The sequence below is a fragment of the Dermacentor albipictus genome, unplaced genomic scaffold, assembly GCF_038994185.2.
Source record: "Dermacentor albipictus isolate Rhodes 1998 colony unplaced genomic scaffold, USDA_Dalb.pri_finalv2 scaffold_12, whole genome shotgun sequence".
In the NCBI taxonomy this organism is placed as follows: Eukaryota; Metazoa; Arthropoda; class Arachnida; order Ixodida; family Ixodidae; genus Dermacentor; species Dermacentor albipictus.
In genome coordinates this window covers 4,356,376-4,371,214 of record NW_027225566.1, presented here as the reverse complement: position 1 = coordinate 4,371,214, position 14,839 = coordinate 4,356,376, and the positions used below count along the sequence as shown (strand labels likewise).

General features: G+C 48.3%; 1 long non-coding RNA gene across 1 annotated transcript; it reads right to left on the bottom strand.

Annotated features, from left to right (window-relative positions):
- Positions 1-631: 631 nt before the first annotated feature.
- LOC135914173 (uncharacterized) lies at positions 632-6,953 on the bottom strand. The gene is made up of 2 exons (XR_010568232.2): positions 6,459-6,953; positions 632-1,311 (listed from the first exon to the last, which is right to left on the bottom strand). It is a non-coding gene; the product is annotated as an uncharacterized lncRNA (long non-coding RNA).
- Positions 6,954-14,839: the final 7,886 nt, after the last annotated feature.

The window sequence follows — 14,839 nt, the reverse complement described above, 5'->3', positions numbered from 1 at the left end:
GCAGTAGTTGCAATTTTACTACTATCACTACGTCGGGTGTCAGCCACAACTTTGTTGCACTCATCGGGATTAGTCGGTAGTAGTGAAGGGCCGATAATAAGACAGGCATAAAATGGAGCAGAAGGGATCAATATACCAGATCGGCCCAGTGTTTTGAAATCCCGAAGGTTAGGTAACGCCTTCGAAAATAAAATGTATTATCTGGTTGGTACCATCGCTGTCGTATTACCTGTGGAGGCGCCAGAATAACGGTAATCTGAGGCATAATTGCGACCAGCAATCAGCCTCGTAAATGGTGATTATTACGCTCAAAAAGAACTACCGCCGAGGCTTTCATATTTTTTTCTTCGTGTGTCCAGTTTTGAAGTTTACTGCAAACAAAAATTATGTTTAAACGCCAAACTGTTTCTCGTCATTCAAAGTAAAGTATTAAATAAGGGACAGACCGACACAGCTAAGCCGGAGAAAGTTTGGTGCACAAAGCACACTGCCCGCGCGCTGGGTGCACCGTTCTCTCGGTGGCCGTCCGTAAGAAAGTGCGCGCGCACTCACACGCGTCTTTTTTCCTTGGCCTTGTTGTGACGGAGACGTCTCAACGCTGCCACCACTGTTGCGAAGGAGGATCCAAGGCGACGGTGATTAAACGAAACATTTATATGCAGTATGTACAAGGGCGTTACATGAACGGCTCAGAGGCCGGGACCCAATGGACTCGCACTAAAGCGCGCGGTGAGAAACGGGAGCACGCCTCTGCTTGCTGTCCTCGTCGTCGTCCCGTGGTTCGGGCTTTTATAACCACAGGAGTCCATGCAGTTGCCATCGGCTCGAACCTCCAATCAGGACCCACCACGGGCTGCTGTGCGAATTTCGACGAATGAACGAGAGGCACCTGCATCAAGCCATCCCAGTGAAGTGGTTCAACGGAGCCGCTCCGGCGGCGCCACCGGATGTAAACCGAACACGACCCGCCGTCGGGCCGGGCGAATTCGTTCGGCGCCCAGCTTCAGCCGCATGCCGGCAAAGCGAACCTTTGTTGGGAGCTCTAGCACAACAGCACCCCCGCCGCCAGACCATGCGCCAGGAAGACGAGCTGCTCCCTCGTGGCTCGGATGCCGGGCGCGCTTGTTGGTCAGGCCCATCCAGGTTCCCCTCCGTGCTCCGGGGAATAGGTGGCTCCACGCTCCTTCCCATGAACAGGCCCCACTCGCCAGGCCAGGGTCACTCGTTCTCCGGCTTGTCGCCCAAGTTTCTCGACCTGCTTTATTTGGCAGCTCCGACAGGCTTTCTTCTCGGCACCGGTAAGGGTTAGTTCTGCAGCATCAGAGAACCAACCGAGAACAGGCAACCCCCAACACGAGCAAGTGCCATTTTGTCACCCGTCAGAATACAAGACTCAAACGTATCGAAATGGTTCTAGCTTTGTCTCTGTCCCAATTTAGTTCCCTCTTCGACAAGAGATACATGTGGTAAACAGAACTCTCAAGCGTGGCACAAACAATGTGTCACTACATGACACGTAATGATTAGGATATCAAACAAAATTGTGGTTTTCTTGAGATCACTTGGTCAGAAAACACTAAGCTGAGGCTGCAAATGAGGTGTCTAAATTTTGCCCTCAGCTAATGACAACACCATTAGCGTTTCGTGAAGTAACGAAATGCAAGTCACGAGGAGTTCGAAGGCAGCACTGTTTAGAACGCACGGCTCAATGCGTCTGCGTTCGCGTTCAACTTTCCTTTCTTATAGCGAACGACAAGATTCTGCTACTGGAGCGTCATACTCCATCTTAACAACCGGCCGCTCTTAGACGACATGTTATTTAACCAAGTCAGTGGGCAGTGGTCGGTCTCCACCACAAACTTGGAACCGGCAACGTAGCAGGCCTATTTCTGCACGGCCCACACGACGCAGGCGCATTCCTTTTCAAAGGTGCTGTAAGCCTCTTCTCTGCAAGTTAGTTTACGGCTCAAGTACAAAACTGGCCGTTCATGGCCGTTCACATCCTCTTGGCATAGCACCGCTCCAATACCACGGTCGCTCGCATCGCACTGGATCAAAAATCCTTTTGAAAAGTCTGGCGCCAGTAGAACTGGTTTTTCGCTCAAGGCTTGTTTCAGCATTTGAAATGCGTTCTCTTTTGCCGTGTCCCATTGTACCTTCACTGGCTCAGACTTTCTAAGTGCGTCAGTTAGAGGACAAGCAAGCGCAGAGTAACCTTTCACGTAATGCTGGTAATATCCAGCCAAACCAAAGAAGGCCCTTATCTCGGACTTGGTGGTTGGTCGGGGGTAGTTCACGACCGCGGCTACTTTGATTTCAGACGGTCTTCTTCGGCCGCGCCCCACCACATGCCCCAGATAAGTCACTTCGGCGCAACCAAGGTGACACTTCACAGGTTTTACCGTAAGACCTGCTTCTTTCAGCCTGCTCAGCACGACTCGTAAGTGCGCCAGATGTTCGACCCAAGTGTTTGAAAAGATGGCGACATCGTCGAGGTAAGGGAGTGCGTACTCAGACAGGCCACGAAGCACTTGATCCATTAGACTGGTGAAACAATACGGCGCGTTTTTGAGTCCAAAACTCAACATGACGGGGCGGAACGTTCCGCTCGGGGAAACGAACGCAGCATAGCGACTGGCCCGCTCTGTGAGGGGGACTTGCCAATAGCCTCGCACAAGGTCTAGTGTGGATATGTAATTCGACTTCGATACCGTCTCCACCCTTTCCTCGAAGTACGGTATCGGATAGGTCTGATCTCGGGTTATCGCATTGAGGCGTCGATAATCGATGCACGGCCTCGGATCCTTTCCCGGTACTTGGACTAGTATTAGAGGCGAGGTGTAGTCGCTCTCACTCGGCACAATGACTCCTAGGTCACACATGCGCTGAATCTCATCCGCTATAATCCGTTTCTGTACGGGAGAACAGCGATACGGCTTACTACGTATCGGCTCATCGCACGTTAGTTCAATGTCGTGCTTAACCAGCGTCGTCTTTACGGGCCGATCGGAAAAGACCTCTTCAAACTCAGAAACAATTATTTTCAAGTCCTCCTTTTGGGCTTCGCTTAGACGAGGTTCTAACTTTACTTGTTCCAGCAGGACATTCGGACCACCTTCCTTAATGTCCGCAGTGGTCAGGATTTCCGTACCTTCCTCGTCCTGAACACTAAAAACTACGTTCACCACTGCGTGACGCTGAATGTATGATTTCATCAAATTGCTGTGGTAGATTTTGTTCGGTCGTTTGCCTAGTTTCACTTCGTAGTTTGTATTAGAAAGCTTCGATACAACCTTCGCTGGCCCTTCCCAATGAACCTCGAGCTTATTTTTCTTAGAAGGCCGCAGTAACATCACTTGGCTACCTGCTTCAAAAGTACGCTTCCTTGCTGACCGGTCGTAGTACACCTTTGACAATGCCTGTGCAGCCTTAATGTGGCTCTCGACAAGGTCTTTAGTTCTTCCGAGCCTGTGAAGCAAGTTAAGAACGTACGCAACTACATTTGGGTCCTCATCATAGCCTTCCCACGCCTCTCGTAGCATGCGCAGCGGGGTTCTTAAACTCCGACCGTATACAAGCTCCGCTGGGCTCAAGCCCGTACTCTCGTGGGGAGCAGATCTCAAAGCGAACATTGCGGCTGGAACGCATGCTTCCCAATCACGTTTCCGCTCAAAGCAAAGAGCTCTCAATATTCGTTTCAACACTGAATGCATTCGCTATACTGTATTGGATTGCGGGTGATTGATCGAACTGTGGAACACTTTCATTCCGCACCTTTCCAGGAAAGTAGAGGTTAGGCAGCTAGTGAAGTCGTTACCATTATCACATTGAATTTCCGAAGGAAATCCGACTCGAGCGAATATAGAAAGGAGCGCGTCAACGACCTGAGGAGAATTGAGCTCTCTGAGTGGCACCGCTTCCGGAAACTTCGTTGCGACACACAGGGCAGTTAAAATGTATCGACATCCGTTCTCGGACTCGGGCAGTGGCCCTACTACGTCGATTACCAGCCGACGGAAAGGCTCAGTTATGACTGGTACCAACTTCATTGGTGCCTTCCATTTGTCAGTACTCTTGCCGACCCTTTGACATGTATCGCAAGAGTACACAAACTCTTCGATGTCCTTCCAACAACGAGGCCAGTAGTACTCTTGGGCAAGTTGAGCTTTCGTTTTCTTCAAGCCGAGATGCCCTGCCCACGCGTTCTCGTGCGCGAGGTCCAGTAGTTGACGGCGATACTTTAAAGTGATTAAAAGCTGCTCATACTTACGACCCTGTACATCCGTATAACTGCGGTACCACAAGCCAGATTTCTCATGGAATGAAACATTCTTTCTCGCTGCTCCCAGCTTCACATTATCAAGCAAGTCCTTTATCAAGATATCCCCTTGCTGTTCTCGAATGAACGTCGCTCGGTCAACGTTCAGTAGCTCATTCCAGCTGTCAGAGACTGGGGTCAACGTCGAGCTCACCTCGCCCAACGGCGCTGGTTCGGTTTCTCCGCCGGTGGGGACGATGCAACCCTCTTCCGCAGCAGACTGCCCGACTGCACTATTGCGGGAGTTCTCCAGCCCGGTCGACTGACTGCTCGGGTTACGCTGCTCGGCCGCTGTTTGTGTCTTACTCTCTGGGGCAGTATCAAGTTTCTGCGTAAGCTTCCGCGCTTTCGAACGCGTGAGGGCCATACACGCAAAGCTGGCAAAGAACGATTTTCCCTGTTCTTTTAGGAACTGCTCCGAGCTGTTAGAGAAAATATAAGGAAAATGCTCTGGGAGGGCTGCCGACACGGCCGCTTCGGTATTAAGCTTACCAAAAGTGCCTTCAATGATCACCGTAGCGATCGGTAAGCAAGCACATTGCTCCTCAGCAACCTGCCTTATCCACGCGCATTCTCCTGTGAAGTCGTTTGGAGAAACTAGCGAAGAGTGAACCACGTCCATAGTGGCTGCTGAGTCCCGGAGTGCTCGGCATTTTTTTTCCGTTAACGCTTATCTCCTGCATATAGGGTTCCAACAACCGCATGTTCTTTTCTGTTTCTCGAATCGTTGCAAAAGCAACCTTCTGTTTACAGTTTGCCGCGATGTGCCCTTCCCTTTTGCAGTTGTAGCATATTAGCGGCTTCCGCGTCTCAAATGCACGTGCGGCATCCGCTCGCTGCTTGGCATCATCGTTTGATTTTCGCGATTCATATAACTCTTTCCTCACAGTCTCTTTAGGAGGAGATGAGTCCTTCCGATAACTGCGGTACGCGAATGGTTTCCTTTCATCGGGCTTTGTAAAAGCGTCCTTCCTCTCCGCTTTCTCCACTCGCACGGCCCTATTATGCAAGCTTCGGCGGATATAGTACTCCTCAGCTAGCTCTGCTGCCTTGTTCAGCTTTACTTCTTGAAGCTTATCCTGCGGCCAGAGCCTGACGTCATCGTCGATGCAGCGGTAGAATTGCTCCAATGCTACGCACTCTACTACTTTATCTCGATCGTCGTAAACTTCTTCGCCCTTAAGCCATTCAATCAAATCAGCCTTAAGGCGGAATGCGAAGTCGATGTGCGACTCACTGCCCTTTTTTTTTGCGAACCTGAACCTTTGCCGGAAAGCCTCGGGTGACAATCTATACTTCCTCAATAGAGCCTCATCGTCGTACCTCTCAAACGCCTCCTTTGACAGGCACGTTATCACGTCAGATGCCTCCCCAGGAAGCATAGCTAACAGGATCTGTGCCCAAAGAGACCTCTCGATGTCGTTTCGTTCACAAACGTGCTCGAATTTGACGAGATACTTTGCCGTGTCTTCGCCAATTACGAACGGCGGCAGTTGGTCCCGAATTCTTGGACCTCTCGCCTGAACTGTCGTAGAAGCTACAGCTGGCGAGGACTGCCCAAGCTCTAACTCCAACCTCTTTGTCGCGAGCTGCTCTTTTCTATCGGCTTCCTCTTTACGTATACGCTCCTGCTTCTCAGCCTCCTCTTTACGTATACGCTCCTGCTTCTCAGCCTCCTCTTATACGCTCCAGCCTCTCGGCCTCCTCGAGCTCGCGTTCACGGCGCTCTTTGATCGCAGCCCAGGCCTCATTGGCCTCCTCAGCAGTTACGTTCTCGTTCTTCATGATATCAAGAATGGCTTGCTTTCGTTTCGCACGGCCTACAGTAAGGCCTAGCTCCTCACAAATTTCGATGAGTTCCTTTACCCGAAAGTTCTTCATTGTTCACAGTGGCCTCTTGCCGTTCGCCCTTGTTAGAATTCCCTTGCCTTTCACTACTATCGAGCTACAAGCGTGACACGCGCATGCAATTCTTTACACTGTCTTGTTTATTCCCTCGGCACTAGCTTTGCTTTCAAAACTCTCACTAGGTCTGAAACAATCAAAGCTCTCCACAGTGCTTCACACAGCCCTACTCTAAACTACAATAACCTGTGCTAGAGAAGTCTGGTGAACGGAGGGGAAAACATCAGGCACTCACCGCGCCGGGGTAGCTGACGCCGGTCGATCCCGCAGCTGCCAACCAACTGTTGCGACGGAGACGTCTCAACGCTGCCGCCACTGTTGCGAAGGAGGATCCAAGGCGACGGTGATTAAACGAAACATTTACATGCAGTATGTACAAGGGCGTTACATGAACGGCTCAGAGGCCGGGGCACAATGGACTCGCACTAAAGCGTGCGGTGAGAAACGGGAGCACGCCTCTGCTTGCTGTCGTCGTCGTCGTCCCGTGGTTCGGGCTTTTATAACCACAGGAGTCGATGCAGTTGCCATCGGCTCGAACCTCCAATCAGGACCCACCACGGGTTGCTGTGCGAATTTCGACGAATAGACAAGAGGCACCTGCATCAGGCGATCCCGATGAAGTGGTTGAACGGCGCCGCTCCGGCGGCGCCACCGGATGTAACCCGAACACGACCCGCCGTCGGGCCGGGCGAATTCGTTCGGCGCCCAGCTTCAGCCGCATGCCGGCAAAGCGAACCTTTGTTGGGAGCTCTAGCACAACAGCCTACACTTATCGCGAGAGTGGGCGCCGCCCACCAGCCGACGCTGCGTCAGCCGCGCAGCGCCGGCTGGTGAGGGAAGCGCTACCTGGCTTCTAGGTTTCTTTCCAGCGAAGCCCAGAGTGAACAATGCCATAGAATCATCTATCAGTCGAGCAACCCCCGCACCTACCCCCCCCCCCTCCCTTCTCATTCAGTCCGTCCTGATCTGATCTTTCCGGCAATGAATTGTCCGCGCGCCCGACAATGGAGTCTGGCCCTAATCGGACCCTGCGATCGCGTCAGCTCCATGATCGCGGCGCAGCACTAAGCGAGAAGGGAGGGTTAAATAGGGCCTGGCCTGCACTAAACGACGGCGCATTACAACCCCAAACTGGCCCCTGTTTAGGAACCAGCTGATCGGGAGAACCTATCTGACCTCGCTCCTGCTTACTTAGTTTTCAATTGGATGATAGGGAAAGCAGCGGAGGGGGAGATGGGTGGAGGCGGCGCCGGTGACCCAAGTTGCCGAACGCAAACGAACGTGCGCGCTACAGCGGTTACCTCGAAAGAAAAAAAACTTGTTTGCAAAACACTTTACTAAATGCGCTGGCGAAATTGCTGTGTCGACGAGAGTGTTGCGATGCCGAAGCCTTTGGGATCAGTTCCGCACATAGTGGAGCTTTCTTCAAACTGTATCACGCAACCACTTGGGCTCTTCAACGTAAATCTTCTGCTTCACGGTGTGACCACGTGGTACAAATTTAAGAAGAAGCAAGGTATTCGATATCAGGAAACTTCCCAGTAGAGAAAAGAAATTGATGCACAAACGTTCTTCTTTTACGTCCGCCATCGGAAAAAAAAACGCAGACGACGTTAAAAAAAAAAGCAACCCAGTGAGCAGATACACCTTCACACAGGGTTGCACTTCGTCAACTGGAGGGAACCATAGTGTTCTACATGCACCTAGTCGCACCCTTCGGTATAGTCTATGTTAACGCCTCAGTAAAGTTACTCTTCGTAAGTTTAGAATCCCCGCTGGTGCATGCTGCTGACGCTTCGAAGAGCGCGCTTCTTCGTAACATAGTCTTCTAGCGAGGACTGCGTTAGTGGATTGAACTTCTTAACGGAATGAGATGTCGCCAAACTCATGCACAGTTTCTCTGGGGTAGTTTTCAATTTACCTATTCAAAGTGAATTGCGTTCCGATGCTTAACTTGTCTCAATTTCCTAGGCCCGTCAAGCAAAAAAAAAAAAAATTAGCCGTGGTGCAGTGGTTGGAGTAGCTAACATGGGAGCGCGAGGACGTGAGTTCGAATCCTTATTTCGGGCCCCCTTTTTTTCTTTTTTTTTTAGCTCAGTAATCTTTTTTATTAGCGTGTAAATGCCTAATTTCATTAATTCCACCTTCGCGGAGCATCGGAAATAATGACCGTTACTCCTTTGAGGAGCATCGGAAAAGAGCAACTGTTAGTCCTCGGAGGAGTAACGGCATGGGGAGTAACAGTTCATCCCCTCGCACTTACCCCCTAAAGGGAGGAATGGTTGTGGCAGATCAGTTGCTCCCCTAAAGGAGTAACCTCAATACCCCATTTCCTCCTTTTCTTCTTAGAGTGTTGTGTGTTTTTTGCTTGCCACTGAAAGTACCAAATATCCAAGGCTCGGGTAAAACTTATTCCCCTGCTGTTTATGGCAGTCGCAGCTTGGTATAGCGCAATCATGATTTTCAGGAGCAATGCTACATGGAAGGCTTCGGCTTATCAGCGTCAACTTATGTACTAATGTTTACCCTAAAATTTAAATTTGAACATTGAGTCACAACTATGTCATGGTCAGCGCCCCGTGCATCCCTAACATGAGTGCCGAAGTTGGGTGGTGCATATAAAACAATTTACTTCTTCTACGCTGCATAGGTAGTCTTAAAGTCACCAGTCAATACCAATACTCTGCATGAAGAAAAATTTCATAACGTGAGAGAAAAAACATTTCGACAACACGATTGCACTCTATTTGCAGTGTTTTTGAGTCACATGAGGCAACTTTTTATTTTTATGACACCATCTTATGCCTGCTTTAAAATTAAAAAAGAAACAAGAACAAGTGATCCAGCGGCTCGGCCCTCAATCCTGAACGGGTTCCTTAGGCGCTGCGCTTGAATTATAGCCAAATTTTCAGTAATGCTCTTTCGAGCTACCTTGTTACGTGCAAAAGCGATTAATTGGAAGACCGCAGAAGTTGTACCCATTTTTAGCAAATGCGATTGTTTATTACGAGAAAACTGTCACCCTATGTTATTAGCCTTGTCATACTGCTATTTTATCACATATTCGCGGCTCGTATTATTAGATTCTTAGAAGAAAACTCGATATTTACAATTTTTGAACGTGCCTTCACAACAATCCATTCTACAGTTACACATATCGATTCATGCCTTGTAATTCGCGTATTCGCCAAAAGGTTACGCAATAATGGTGACATTGACGCGCTCTTCTTGAAGTTCACCAAAATATTTGTGTTAGGGTAAGTTATGAAAAACTAATTCTAAAATTCAGGAATATTAATCTCCCAGATGTCATAAGTTCCTGGATATACGGATGAACTGACTAACCGTGAACAGTTTGTTTCACTATATGGCATTATGGCATGCATTGACGTCATTGTAACCATCTTGTTGATACATCATTGTGCTTAGAACCTGTGTAAGCAACAAGAAATACGACAGGACGCGTACCTATATTGAGGCACCACAACGTACAGCCCCGCTTATTCTGTGGTTCTGACACATGCGAGCTGCACTATGCCGCATCTCTATCACAATTAGGCGGGATACCGCGGCAGTGAATATGCCGCGCTGACGTCACTGTGGCCGCATTGTTGGCGCACCAGCACGGTAACCTCTCATGAAAGCTGTAGATGTGAAGCACTTGAGCTGTCTACCAGACACATCAGATGGGCCGCGCGGCAGTGTCCTGAGCCAATGGCCTTTCTTACAGCGAAGCTGTCCAAGGGGGTTCCGCAACGGCTTTCGTGCGAGGCGTGTTCGATTTCAAATGTAAATGCGACGCAACGTGTGTCAGAGCCCCGAATTTTCGTTGAAACACAATAATCAATCATTATAAAATGAATTTTACTTGCGTATATCTCATTGGAATAAGGAAGAACCTAAATGTGTGGGTTCCTTTTTTAACCAGTCATCTATGGTGGAGTGCGTTATACGCGCTCCACCTTAGAGGTCAGCCAGGAGTTTGTACGGCTGCAGTGGTGAACGACAGACTCCGTCGTGTTGCAAAGCAGCCTGCGTTGCAGCTTCTGCGTACGAGCGAGGCACCATACGGACCCCTAGTACTTCATGTATGTGAGAACTTGCTTGTACAGCCTCGCTGTCTTTGATCTGTCAGTGTCAGATAGGCATATCTCTGAAGAATTTTATTGTTCATCAATGATAACGACACTGCTGTTACACCTGGAACAGAGTCAAGGTTATTTGCAGATGACTGCGTCGTAATTCGTGAAATTATTTAGTGTAGGATATGAAGGAACTTGATTTAAGCTCGAATAATATATTAGGTTGGTACAGAGGGGGACATGGCTCCCAACATCAATTCTTTGTCTTCGCATACCGCGCAGCAAAAAGAATTTTTTAATAATCCCACCTGAATATGTGTGAAAAATGTGGGGCGCTATAACGTAAAGCTACTTTACACTTTTCTATTCCAATTCTGCAGCCAGCCCTCCGGCGTTGGTCAAAAACGTTTTGGGGCCACCCCCACTTCGCCTGTCCATCACGCGACGTCAGGAAAACCATGATGGCTCCCCATCTGATATGACATGAACACACTGATTATGCATGACTGGAAAGAACAAAATAAAAGATGGGTATTTATGATTTCACGCATTTTCGCCCTCAGCGCTCGGCTATTGGTCAAACGTTTTCGGGCTACAGCTACTTCACGTGCCTGTCACGCGACGTCACAAAATCGCGAGAACTCACCACGTGACGTGTACGGGTTAAATATGCATTAATATGCGGAACAAATCTGAGTTTCCTTCTGAAGAGCTGCAGGCTGCCCCGTTCCGAAAGGAATAAAAGCTGGCTGCTGCCAATGGCTCAGGCATTGGCTACTCGCCGCACCTCACGCAGACCATGGGTTTATTTGCATACAATAAAGCTTATTCCTTTGCCGTGTGACGTTTTCGAGCACTTTCGGCATGTTTAAAACCTCGTTCTGCCAACTACTCTTTGCTAAGGATCCATTTTAGCGGCATTCTTAGCCTTCCGCTGCATTTTGTCGCGATTTTCGACCAGCTACCGAAAGATAATTAAGTGAAAGCGGACTAATCACAGACGCCAGCACCAGCCCTTCATCCGATTATCGATCTTCAGTGCACTGGCTCAGCCCCACCGAATCCATCTCCACTTCAGCATGCTCCTCGCCTCTTGTCAACCAATTAGATAAGACAAGCAGCTCAGCGTAGGCAATGTTATTCGTATTTAAAGCAAACAAAATTGACCTCCTGTGAACGAGGAGTGCGTTTGATTGGTCTGTTCAGACAACGCTGCGGGTGACCGCCCGCTCCTTGCTTCGGCGGTTACGCAAATTTGACGTCAGGAGATTGGAATAAAAACATATTGGAATAGTTTTACGTCATAGGGCCCGTGGTCTTCCCTGCGAAAGCAGATTTACAGCTAGTAATTGTTCTTAAAATTTTCACATGGACAACATAAACAACAACAACGACGCAAATTAAAAAAAACATAGCCTCCTGGCATTAGGCTACGAAGTTGCCGTACATTTGTCAGGCCGAAAATGAAAAAGCTCGTATTGCATGGGATCTGTATACCAAATCTAACATTAACTCTATAGACTCCAGAGAAAGGCTGCATGTTCGGTTCATTTATTCTAAGTTCAGAAGCAGTGGCTTTGCTGCAGGGTTAATTGTGTCTAACAATATTTCAGCCCTTGAACTAAGGAGGTAGAAATACCTCCCAGATTTTTACACGTACTAATTAATTATATAGACACTGGTTAAAGACCCTTCGCTATACGTAACTACACTGTCCCCAAGACGCACACGTCACTGCCACTGTAAGTCAATAATACTTTATTATTCTCGGACAGACACCTACCAGTTCTCTCCCATCATGCATTTTTTTGTATACAATTCCGTAACCGAGCTCTGTCAATTGTATACTATGTGACAACGCTTCTAAATTTGCGGAGATATTCGCCGTTGGTATTGTTGTGAACTCTATCTTGTGTGCTTTCTTGTATGCCCCTCTAGCAGACACCATATTTGCTTTGCAGTACGTAGTGAATAATACTACAAAAACTTTCGAAAGCCACAAATTAGGCATACAGCGTTGATGTCATCTCGAGAGTGCTGTTACAGACCACGTAATCATGGGCCCGGCACACCACAATACCAAGGACCGCATACGCAAATGTTTGCTGCGACGCACAGCACGCGCCTATATTGATAACGTACACTCCGATTTTAACAGGAACCTTCGTCATACAGGCAAAGTGATCTAGTGTACCTTAGGGTTAGTGATGAACTGTATGTCGGAAGGCGATATAGATGACCTGATTTATGCAAAATGCAATGATGGAAATTGAATTCATATTACATTAATTAAAGTCCTTAGCTGTTTACGTGACATGTTAAACTTTGGCTCTATACCTTTGGAGTTTGAAAATTACTTTTTTGCTCGTGGCATTCATTAAGGGCTGGGCGATTGAATCATTAGTCTTCCTAATCATCCATTATTCCTTAATTCGCGAACCTTTTTTTTTGTGATCGCAAAAAGTTGGTAGAGGTCACGAGGAAAATTGTTCAGGCGTCGGGTGCTGACGTCGCTTGCTCAACGACAAGCAATGGAACAACAGACTAAGCCACTCATGAACGGTGCACTTCAAGCCGGTCTTCAAGCCAGTGGTGGCCGAATCCAATCCAATGTGAGCCCCTATTTACTGCAATTGGCCATCCCTGTTAATCAGCAAATAGATTCTCTACTACTAGATAGCATTAAGGAATCGCTCCCCCCCCCCCCCCGCCTGCTGGAGCTTCGATTGCGGCTGAGTTTTATATGCTGAACATCTATCTTAACGCAAAGTATCCCTTACAGGACGATAAATGCCCACTCAAATGACACTGCTTGCTCTTTCACCTCGCGTATACAAATTCACATGTAAGAATTATGGATTATAAAACCCGTACAAATTCGGTTTAAATTTTTTTTCTCGATAACCAGCCAGTCCAGATGTGTATTTGAAAAAGAAGATACGTTTCGTTCGGGGTGGGTTGAGCGCACAAAACGCGGGTCTGCCACATCAAGAAAAGCCAATTGGGCGTCGTGTAATAAGCACACCCAAAGGCATACAAACTTCCAGATAATATATAGTCACATTATTGTCTTGCAAGAATGTGCCGTCACTGATTGTTTTATGTGAAACACACACACACATAGTAATGCAAGCCAGACAGGGTCTTCGCAGGAACATGTGGCGGTCCAAATGGTCAACGCTGATCGAACAAACGTAGGACCGGCGTTTCGACACGGGGACTGCACACACAGTGACATCACCTAAAAAGCTAGTTGTAAGTAAAAACACATTAGAGCGCCTGTCACTTGTAATGTCATTGAGGGTTCGGTAAATGTCACCTCGAATTTCATGCAATTGCGTCGACTTCTCTATGAAGGATTGCAGTGTAACCTTATTCCGACGAAAACCAGTTCAGGTGCACAAGAATTCTTAATCCATGTCAACCATTTCCACATTGTAGTGCCTGCGTACGTGCGGCGCAATATCGCGCGGATCATGAGCGGACCCAGCCATCGCAAGTTTCCAATATATTTTATATGCTTCAGCGGTGCACCAAACATGGATCATATATTTCTTTTTGCAATATCATCCAAAATAGACTAGTTGGTATGCTTACTGAAATAAATAAGCGCGAAGCAACGACCACACAAAGATGGAAAAAGGAACATGACGACTCGTCGTCCTCCCATACTTTCTTTGTCCTTCTGTCTCGTTGTTTCGCACTGTTGAATTTTAACAGACAATACATACCGGGTGTTTCAGCGAGCACTTTCAAATTTTTTTAAAGATTGCCTGTGGCAGATAGCACAATTCCAGCTCATGAGCTGGTGTATACTCGAGGAGGCGGACATCATGTCCGCCAAAAATTGAAATGCATACCCGACTAATTAACAGAAATTCAATAATTAAATTTTCATCTCATTACATTATGGCCCATATTGCAATTTACAAATTCTAGGCGGGGAGTTCGTAAGTTGTATCCACTTGGAACGAATTCTCAGGTTGACAGCAGGTGTTTGTTTCTGGAAACAAAAGCCACGCAGGAATTCGCTTTCTGTCATCTCTTCAAACACGTTTCACACCTCCAACCGCTCGTCTTCCTCCTCCAGCAACGCCAACGCAATAACAGCAGTCCCCCCCCCCCCCCATCACAAGCACCACTTTCTCGAATTAGACTGTGGATTGGATCCGAACGCGCCATTCCGCGGTCGCAGCCGTTCTTTGGATCCAGTCCAATCCACCAGACGTGTCGTGCGAAGCAGGTCTCGTAACGAGCGCATGATCGTTCCACCTTCAAAACTCCCATCCCATTCTGCCCTTAGCAGACGACATGCTCGGTTGCACGATGGTTGACAGGAGCGCGTCGTCGTTTTGACGTCAGCAAAAACGTGGCCGCGCCCCGCGACTGACGACGTCGCCGCCGCCCAGGCCAGTCGCACTCGCCGGTAACCGAACGAACGCGCCGAACAACGATCTCCGATCGCGCCCCAGTTTGGGGATATTAATTCCCGAACTTTGTTAAGAAATGCATTGGCCGTCTAGTTACTTTTGGG